General features: G+C 38.6%; 1 non-coding gene across 1 annotated transcript; it reads left to right on the forward strand.

Annotated features, from left to right (window-relative positions):
- Positions 1-2,014: 2,014 nt before the first annotated feature.
- LOC141681848 (small nucleolar RNA R71) lies at positions 2,015-2,121 on the forward strand. The gene has a single exon (XR_012559270.1). It is a non-coding gene; the product is annotated as a small nucleolar RNA R71 (small nucleolar RNA).
- Positions 2,122-11,316: the final 9,195 nt, after the last annotated feature.

Consider the following 11,316-nt stretch of genomic DNA (forward strand, 5'->3'; position numbering starts at 1 on the left):
AAGGGCTGATCCCTTTGATGTCTGCTATGGTCCATTCAATAGCTGATTTGAATTCTCTCAAAATCCTTAAGAGCTTGTCCTCCTCACTACCTGAAAGGTCATATGCAATAATAACAGGTAAAGTAGATGCATCACCTAAAAAAGCATACCTCAAGTGTTCAGGTAATGGCTTGAGCTCCAAGGTAGGTGCTTCCTCAATTGATGGTTTGAGCTTTCCTTCAGCATTCTTGAGGTCAGAAGTACCAAGAGATTCAAACGGCATGTCCAGCTTTCGCCTCTAGGGAGAAGCGTTAAGATATTGTAATTGCTCATTGCCATCTTCATCATCACTATCAAAATCCCCCACTAAGGCCTTTTCTAATGCATCAGATATTAGCATATGATCGAGTTCTGAAGTAACCGCAGAATCAATCATATCCACTTTTAAGCACTCCTCATCTTCTGTAAGAAATTTCATTGCTTTGAATACATTGAAGGTCACATCCTGATCCTGCACCCGCATAGTAAGTTCACCTTTTTGCACATCTATCAAGGTACGACCAGTAGCCAAGAAAGGTCTTCCCAAGATTATGGGAATCTTCTTATCTTCCTCAAAATCCAGAATAACAAAGTCTGCAGGAAAGAAGAGCTTATCCACCTTGACTAGCACATCCTCCACTATGCCGCTTGGGTAAGTAATAGAACGATCAGCCAATTATAGAGACATGTAGGTGGGTTTTGGATTAGGCAAATCCAATTTTTTAAAGATCGAAAACGGCATCAGATTGATGCTTGCTCCCAAATCACAAAGGCACTTGTCAAACGACAACTTGCCAATGGTGCAAGGAATGGTGAAGCTACCTGGATCTTTAAGCTTTGGAGGTAATTTTTGCTGCAGCACAGCGCTGCATTCTTCCGTTAGAGCAACGGTCTCAAGGTCATCCAGTTTCACCTTCCTTGAAAGAATACTCTTCATAAACTTCGCATAACTAGGTATTTGCTCCAGAGCCTCAGCGAAAGGTATATTGATGTGAAGTTTCTTGAACACCTCCAGAAACTTACCGAACTGCTTATCCAGCTTTTGTTATTGCAATCTCTTAGGGAAAGGTGGTGGAGGATAGAGTTGTTTCTCCCCTGTATTACCCTCAGGCAGAGTGTGTTCAACAGTAGTCTTCCTTGGTTCCGCCGCTTTCTCCTTTTGCTTAGCTTCTTCATCTCCAACTTCAGCTTCTCATTCTTTTGCCATTTCAGCATCAGCAACTTTCCCAGACCTTAAGGTAATAGCCTTGACTTGCTTTTTAGCTTCCTTCCTGCCTGGTACTTCCGTGTCACTGGAAAGTGTTCCAGGTTGACGATTGAGCACTGCATTAGCTATTTGACCGATTTGATTTTCCAAGGTCTTGATAGAGACCGCCTGACTCTTGCACAACAGCTTAAGTTCCTCAAAATCAGCACTAGTGGGTGCAGCTGTACTTCCCTATTGAGGATATGATTGCCTTTGAGCATACTGCTGTGGTTGCTGGAATCCAGGTGGATTGAACTGTTTACTCACACCTTGTTGATATGGTGGCTGAATAGTATTCTGATTGTTACCCCAGCTGAAATTTGGATGATTTCTGTTATTAGGATGATAAGTAGCTCGCACAGGCTGCTGTTGTCGCTGATAATTGTTCACATACTGAACAGATTCGTTGACAAGAGAACACTGATCCGTAGCATGAGAATCTGCACAAAGCTCACAGACCATAGCTATTTGATTGACTCCGTAGGTAGCTAGAGAATCGACCTTCATAGACAGTGCTTGGAGCTGCGCTGCAATAGCGGTGGCTGCATCGACTTCCAGAATACCTGCTACCTTCCCAGGCATCATCCCCTGAGTTGGGTTTTGATGCTCATTTGCAGCCATAGTCTCGATAAGATTATAAGCCTCAGTAAGCTTTTGGCCCACAAGGCGCCTCCAGCTGCTGAATCGAGCATGGGCCGAGATTGAGCCCCCAAACCATTATAGAAACCCGTGATCACCATCCAATCGGGCATTCCATGATGTGGACACTTTCTTAACATTTCCTTGTAGCGTTCCCAAGCTTCGCACATAGATTCTGTAGGTTGCCGCGCGAACTGAGTAAGAGCACTCCTCATAGCAGCAGTCTTTGCCATTGGATAAAACTTCACCAGAAACTTTTGCGCAAGATCTTGCCAAGTAGTGATGGACCCAGCTGGTTCAGAATGTAACCAGTCCTTAGCTTTGTCCCTCAGTGAGAATGGGAAAAGCCTCAGCTTGATAGCCTCATCAGTCACGCCATTATATTTGAAAGTACTGCATATCTCGACAAAATTCCTTATGTGCATGTTGGGGTTTTCAGTCGCATCTCCTCCAAAAGAAACAGAATTCTGCACCATCTGAATAGTGCCCAGCTTGATTTCAAAGGTGTTAGCTTGAATAGCCGGATGAAGAATGCTTGACTGAATGTCATCAATTTTAGGCCGAGAAAAGTCCATAAGAGCTGGATCGGCCGGAACAATACGATCACCCATGATTACTGGTTCTTTCTGCTCACTTCCTGAATCCGAATCTTCAAAATCTATCTTCTCCAGAATACCAAGAACTTCGTCTGTCTCATCTGCTGTATCTAAAGTCCTCTTGCGAGTACGAGAACGAGTTTGCATAAACGCTCGCTAAAGTACCTGAAACACAACCGGAAACAATAAGTAACACGTCTTAATCACTGAGTCCTAACGACCAATGATGGTAAGTACATAAACTAAACAAATACGCCGAGTCCCCGGCAGCGGCGCCAAAAACTTGTTAGGGCGAAAACACGCGCTAATAATACACACAAGTATACGCGTTCGCAAGTAATATAGAATACTTTCTAGTTCGTTCCCACAGAGACTCAGACTAATTATGTTCAATTAAACTCACTCACCAATGTATGTTTACTTCTCAATGTTAAGACAATAACACTTAGATTTGTTACTAATTATTAACTACAATTAACTACTAAAATTAACCACTTAATTAACACTTCGAATTAACAATATTAAAACACTCATGAGATCACAACTTCATTACTACTTCCTTCAATAGTCATTGTTATTACCCTTAGCATGCAATAGTGATGATATTAATCGAATAACATGAAACTGATAAAAACCAACTTTCATTGTACTAATACCATTCTACCAAACATCCACAATTAAGATAGAAGTTGAATAGGCATCAATTATGTTGAGTCCCTATATGTCTACAGAAATTGACAACATAATGATTTAAGCACAAGTTATTCCTTTTGATTACACAGGGCGAATAAAATGGTTAGAGTTACCCACTAATCATGCAATATCATACATGAACCTATGCTAGCATGGCAAGTTCTAAATCTCGAGATCTACTGTCGCTTCACAAGAGATTAACACCCTATCTTATATGTTCGCGACGCACATAAGACGAATATGCACAACCAATACTAGATATCATACAATCATCACACACTAAGGTATTAAACAACTAACTAAATAATTCCATAGTAAATCCATTACGACCCCATGATCACGATTAGCCCATGATAGCACTTATCGTCATCATGGGTTCATATGAAAACATAATAAATAAACACAAAAGAATAATAACTAAACTAATTATATTAAACCAGAGTACGTCACAAGAGTAAATAGGTTCAAAACAAAGAAAACTAGCATTCAACGTTACAACGAAATAAAGAATCACAAGAAAATATGCTTCCTCTTCGTTGCGGTGTGCTAAAACGGTCTTCTTCCTTATCTCCTTCGCTCCTTGATTAATACAACGATCCAACACACGTGAAATGTCTCTGAATCTACTTATATAGGAGTCCCCATAAAACTCAGATTACACAGAAGTTGGAAGCCAAAAAGAAGTAGAAGTCTAAAATAGATATTTTAATTTCCCGTCCCTACGCGGCCGCTCAGCATAGCTGAGCGGGCGCTTAGCTTCCTGCGCGGCCGCTCAGCATAACTGAGCGGGCGCTCAGACCCCTACTGGAAAATATCTAATTTTGCTCCGTTTCTTCGCTGTAATCTGCTCTTCTCATTCCTCTCGCAATACTAGACACATGCCAAGGCTTATTATTGATGATTACTCCCCCGAAATAGAGCTATTACCCTGAAACGCACAAACACTAGAAAAATGCATCAAATACACAAAATACTTGATTTCAAGACACCAATTTAAGCTATTTTAAGACGTTCTAAGTGGTATAAAATGCCACTTATCACTTATCTGGGTCAACTTTCTTGACATAAGCTGGACATCCCCAAATCTTAACGTGTTTAAGACTCGGTTTCCTTTCTTTCCATATCTCATATGGTGTTTGAGGAACAGATTTGGAAGGCACTTTATTCAGTAAATATGCTGAGGTTTCCAATGCATAACCCCATAGGAATACTGGAAGATTCGCATAGCTCATCATGGACCGAACCATGTCTAACAAAGTTCAATTTCTCCTTTCAGATACCCCATTTAACTGTGGAGTATATGAAGGAGTCCACTGGGAGACTATACCATTTTCTTTGAGATAATCTAGAAACTCTCCATTCAAGTATTCACCACCTCGATCTGATCGAAGAGTTATAATACTGTGTTTGGTTTGTTTCTCCACTTCATGTTTATATTCTTTGAACTTTTCAAAGGCTTCAGACTTGTGTTTCATCAAATACACATATCTGAATCAAGATCTATCATCTATGAAAGTAATGAAGTACGAAAATCCACTCATGGCTTGCGTAGACATTGGTCCACATACATCTGTGTGTACCAATCCTAGCAAATCTGCAGCCCTCTCTCCATGTCCACTAAATGGGGATTTGGTCATTTTACCCAATAGACAAGACTCGCATGTAGGATATGATTCAAAATCAAAGGGGTCAAGTAACCCTTCCTTATGCAATGTCCTCAGTCTATTTTCACTAATATGACCTAGCCTACAGTGCCATAAATAGGTCAGATTTTCATCATCTCGTTTTCTTTTATTAGTTTGTTCAATCTGAAGTAAATCATGCTCTACGTCACATACATACAGACCATTATTTAAAATGCCACGTCCAAAAAGAACATTATCTCTAAGGATAGAACATTCATTATTCTTAATAATAAATAAAAAACCATCCACATCCAACATAGGAATAGAAACAATATTCCTCACAATAGAGGGAACGTAATAACAATTATTCAAAATAATAGTCTTGCCCGTAGGCATATGTAAACTAAATGATCCTACAGATATGGCCGCAACCCTTGCTCCATTGCCCATACGTATAATCACCTCATCTTTTTCAAGAGTCCTACTTCCCTTTAGTTCTTGCAATGAATTGTAAATATGAGAACCACAGGCGGTATCTAATACCCAAGTAGAAATTTGACCTAGTGACATATTAACTTCGATCATGAACATGCCTGAATCAGAAGCGGTAGTCTCACTATCCTTCTTCTTCAATTCTGCAAGGTAAAGCTTGCAGTTCCTCTTCCAGTGCCCCAACTTGTTACAGTGAAAACAAACAGCTAAATTAGGACCAGTCAACTTGTGAGCATCTAGTATGCTCCGAAGTGATAGTACAGAAGACATGATGAATATAGTAAATCTGTAAATGATAAACACATAACAACACTTAACAAATATTCAATTTCATTTCAAAACACTATATGAATCGGGTCTTTATTCATAAGTATCTCCCACTAGTTTATCTAATTTTTTCAACCCCCTAAGTGAAAATTAAGCATTCATAATGCTAGTGGGAATAGGGATCCTACATTCCATCACACAACCTCGTTGTGGCACGAAACGTCATGTGATGTTCAATAGGCAGATAACTCTTGTCAATTACATCTTATGTCATTCCCTAATATAAGTTTAGCCTCTTGAATAATTGAGTCACGGCTGTGGCACGACAAACTCAATATTCTAAGTCAAGTCTAACCCAATATTTCATACAATTGAATCAGTCTCCAACGGCCCACGGCTGTAGCACGTACCGACCTTTAGATTTTATTTCAATGTACACATCTCTATGTAATAGACAAGTATTTCTTATTTCAAAATCAAAGCCCTCGGCTGTAGCACGAAACGATAATGATTTAAAAATAAGAACCACTTTCTACCATGTTGGAAGGCTATGACCGACACAAGCCCGTTGTGTCATTGGCCAATTACTACTTGATATTATTTAATTTTAGAGGGATTATATTACGTTACAATCATAATCATATTGTTAGGTCACACACACACTGTAGAGGGGGTGAATACAGTGTATAGTACACTCAAATCGAACTTTAAGAACTTAAGTAACAGAAAACAAACTTTATTGAAACAATAAACTCTGTTACAGTATGGAACTGTTACCTCTCAGTGATGAACAAATATCACGAGAGCTGCTAGGGTTACAATGAATAATCTTCTCTAATAATGATAACACTTATAGTGTAAACCCTATGTTTGTGTTTATATACTACACAGTTACAAGATAATCGCTAATTGATATGGAATATAATTCTGCTTCCTAAAATATATCAATCAGATATCTTTTCTTCCAAGTATTCCATTTTTTACAGAATTCCTTCTTCATGCATATCTCTTCTTATGTTTATCTTGATCTTCTTTCCTTTAATCAGCTACTGTCCTTATCTGATCGTCCTTCAGCACTTAAGTTCTGATATCTATCTTCTGATGATTATCTCCTGATATCATAAGTACTGATATCCTTAAGTCCTGACTTCCAGTATAAGTACTGATCAACAGTTAAGTACTGATTTATCCTGTTCAAGTAAGATCTGAAAGCTAAACATAAAACATATTAGCCATGACATTATCAAATATATCTAACAATCTCCCCCAACTTGTAAATTAACATAATATACAAGTTTAACAGATATTTGATGATGTCAAAAACATTAAGTACAAATGTATGAGAATTAGACTAGATAACTACAACTTACAGTCCTTAAAGCTTTTACCAATTTCAACTTCTGATAACAACTTCAGTCTGTATAAATATCAGAATTTAAGCAGTTGTAGATCTTCGACTTGGCTTCATCATTTTTTGATCTCTCTGATGTCAGGAGTTGTTCTGAGATAGTTCTTCAACAAACATTTCTCAGCATATCTGAGTTCATCAATCATTCTCCTTTTGACATCTTTAAGCTCTGCAGTATCTTCACCAGTTTAAAAGATTGCAGCTCTGAGATCATTGATCTTTGCTTTTCTCAACTCCTGATCTAGTCTTATGACATAAGCTTTGTCAGACTCTAGATTGAATTCAAGTCCCTTAATACCAAGATATGTTCTGATCTGTGCAGTATTAGGCTTCATATCAACAATATCACCATTGTGATCTCTGTACTTTGGAACATATATGCTGTCAGACTTAACAGAATAAAGCCTTTTCTGTCTCTGAATATGTTCTTTTAAGTAGTTTGCAGCAGTCCCTGTTATTCTGTCATCCACTTGAAGTAAGAAAAGTACATGCTCTAATTCTTTAAAATACTTCAATGGAATGGCATTTTGTCTTATATGATAAACCCTACCATCTGTCATGAAATACAACATGATGTATTCTTTCAAGTAGGTATGGTAAACCATCTGTACAGATTCCAGTTGATTCAATCTCTCAGGAGTTGCTCCAACACCTGGTTCACTCAAGGAAGTTGGATTATTGGTAGTGTTGTGTACTCTTCTTTCATCAGCACTTCCCAATCCAGTTTTATCTCTAGCTTCCTTTCCAGTAACTACTCTTGCTTCAAAACCACTTGCAGTAGTCTTCAAAGATTGAGTCTGTTTTGCTTTAGTGAATCCTGGTAGGAGTGTCTTTAATCTATTTTCTGATATCAAGTTAACTTGAGCTATGTCAGAGGTTACTTGCTTCTTCTGAATATCAGAACTTACAATTTCTTGACTCTGAACAACTTGAGCCATGTCAGAGGTTGTTTTAAGAACTTTTCTTGAAGTCAGAGCAAGATCATCCTTTTCATCAGTAATTTCTTCTTCCTCAGGAGGTACATAAACCTTGATAGGTTCACCAACCTTTTCTTTACCCTTGGATCTTGGATCTATCTGTGGTTGTGATCTAGCCAATGTTGCTTTAGTATGTGTCCTTTCTTTGATCACAATGCCTTTGAGTTTTGGAAGTGATTTTTTACCAGAAGCTTCAGATTTAGATGTGACTTTTTCTGATTTAAGTCTGGCTTCTTCTTCCTTTAAACTTTCCAAGTCCATTCCTGGATTTTCTTGAAGAAATAACTGTCTTGACATTTCCTCATCAAGATCTAGAAGTTCATCAGAACTTATCCTTTTACCAGCAGCAGAACTTATTCTTTTCCCAGTATCAGAACTTGTCCTGTGACTAGCTTGTCTTGATGTAAACCTTCTACCTTGACTATGACCGCTACCCATTCCAGAGTATCCTTGATCATCATTTCCATTATCCTTTCCTTGCAGTGTCTTGTTAGTTTTGCATTTGGACTTAATTACCTTCTCCCCCTTTTTGGCATCAGCAGGTAGTAAAAGAGAGATAAGTAATTCCACTGAGGATTGGATTTCAGTAAGTTGCGATTGCTGAGAAGCTTGATTTGTCAGAATTTCATCAATCTGAGCTTGTTGTTTCTCTTGAGTTTTCTCAATATAAGCAATCCTGTCAATGGTAGGTTAAAAGAACTTTTTCTTATCAATTTTCCAAACTTGTTCCTGTTTGATAAAGTTCTCCTGAATCTTGTGTAGCTCTGCATGAGTAGTTGAATGAAGACCTTGTAGATGTTTAGTACTCAATGCAGTGACTCTAAGCTGGGTTTTAAAATCATCAGAATTTAACATTTCATCAGCTTTAGTCAAGTGCTCAGCAAGATGTTTTTCAGTTGGAACACATGAAACTGAGTTCCATTCCTTAGTCCACTCCTGACCTGCAGGAGTTTCACTCCAAGGTACTGGTGCTTCCCCTGTAACAAACTTCTTTACCAGTTCAGACTTAGGAAGAGTCTGTTGAGGAGTATGTCCTGAAGGACCTGCTTCATCAGCATCTACAGTTGGAGCAGCATCACCAGTATCTTCAGCATTTGCAGCATCAGAACTTAAAGAATCAGTATCTTCTGATAAGACAATAGTGTGAGTAGCAATGGAGGCTTCAGCATCCTCTAATTGCTGATCTGATACTAAGTTCTGATCAACAGCCATATCCTGATGCTCACCTAAAGTCTGATCATCAGCATCTTGATACAGAGAAGGTGTTGTTGATAACTCTGGAGTTTGAACAGCATCAGTAACAGGTGTTGTGGAAGGATTATTTGCTGTTGGAGCTTCTAAGAGAAATACTTCAGACACAACCAAGTGTTGAACATCAATATCAACACTTGTGCCTGGATCAACAAGAGACACAGATGGTGAGTTAGCCTTGTCAGATACAGCTTCCTGAGATGGAGTTGATGGAGAAGAAGTGACTGGAGCAAATTCCTTGTCTTGTGAGATCAGAGATTCCTGATCCCCTTCCTTAGCTGCTTCCTCTTCATCATCTGAAACTGGCCTTTGTACCCTCTGTTTCTTGTACTTCCTTGTTGATTTGGATTTCTTGGGAGTTTCAGGAACTGTCATTCGTCTAAGCCTCTTGAGAAGCCTAGAACCCCCAATTTCAGAATCCTTCTGAGAAATCTCTTTCTCAGCTTCAGTTACAACAGGTTCTCTAGCAGGAACCGGTTCCTCAGAATCAGATTCATCTCTCAATGCAATCCTCCTTCTCTTTTGAGGTGTTTGAGGAACATTCTTTGTCCTCTTTGGCTTGGAAGATGAAGATTTCACAGTAGGTGCTGAAGATGAGGGTTGAGCAGTCTGTGAAGTGGAGAGATAGGATTTGAGATATGTTCTGAGGGTAGGTTGAGTAGAATGAGAGGTAGGTACTGAGGTTGATGTATTTTGGGTGTTTGGAGTTGGTTGGACATCAGAGTAAACAGATCTACAAGTATCAGGATCAGCATTTACTAGGATCTGTTTTACAGACTGAGGAATCTGTAATGGTCTAACCACTTTTTTCTTAGTATCAGCATTTACCAGGTCATTAAAGTATCGTTTTGCAACCTTAAAAGGTGGGGTTTGGGTGCTGACTAAATGAGGTTCATCAGTACAATAAGTGTAAATAAGTTGACAAAATCTAGCAAAATAAACAACATCTCGATCCTCAGTCATCCTATCCCCAATAAAACCAATTAAAGCAGTTGCAAAATCAAAATGAGTTTGATTGATAATTGCATACCCGATGTGCTGACTCATAATTGGAATAGCATCAAAATTCGAACATTTGTTCCCAAAAGCTTTGGTGATGCAATCAAAGAAGAAACTCCATTCTCTTCTGATATTAGCCCGTTTCAACTGTCCAAGTTTCGTCAGACTCTTTTCATATCCCAATTCAGCCATTAACTCCCGAAGGGTTGAGTCCTCTGGAATTGAGAAAGTACAATCTTCTGGAAGATGTAAAGCCCTGCGTACTGTACCAGGAGTGACTACAAAGGATGAATCACCCACTTGGAAGATAATACTGGGAGTTCCACGTTGACCACCATTATCACAAAGTCCAGTCCTCCAAAACCTCAGAACTTGTTGGCTTGAAAAGAATTCAGGATGTGTTAATGCATACCCAACCTCACTATGTGCAAGAAGATCTTGCACAAAGTGCAATTCAGATGGAGCTTCAGTGTGATCAAGAACTGCAGCATAGTTGTTGGGGACAAACTTAGCTCCATCAATGATTAAATCCTTTGGTGCCATGTGAAAAGGAAAAACCGTTCCATTTATCAAGAGAAACAGTTTTAATTCAAAATTTAAACCGTTATCACTGATTGAATTATTTTTCACTGCATCATTAATATTCTGAAAATACATCACATGAAAATGACCAAGATAAATTAGATAAGTAAGTGCTGAAAACGAATCAGAACTTAATATAAAAAAAATTTATATGGTCATCAGAATATCAATCAGGATTTATCAACACAAGATAAAATAACTCAGAGACAAAATCTTGAAGTAAAAACAACTTTCATTAATATATCAAGACAATACATTTATGAAATGGAAATTACATCAATACTTATACAAGATTTTCCCTAAGCTTCTAAACCGAATATCAACAGCCTTAGTCCTAGCTAAGAAGCCTGACAAAGCTGATGATGAAGAAAAACAGGAAGAAGACAAGATTAAATCATTTCTTCTTCTTCCTACTCTCGACAAACAAAATTGGCGAGTCTGATGATTCGCTCTTGCTGGCGGAGAGCTTCCAGCCTTTCCTCCTCCAATCGCTCCAGATGGCGATGGTAGTCCATATAGAAGA

The sequence above is a fragment of the Apium graveolens genome, chromosome 8 (genome assembly GCF_009905375.1).
Source record: "Apium graveolens cultivar Ventura chromosome 8, ASM990537v1, whole genome shotgun sequence".
Taxonomy (NCBI): domain Eukaryota; kingdom Viridiplantae; phylum Streptophyta; class Magnoliopsida; order Apiales; family Apiaceae; genus Apium; species Apium graveolens.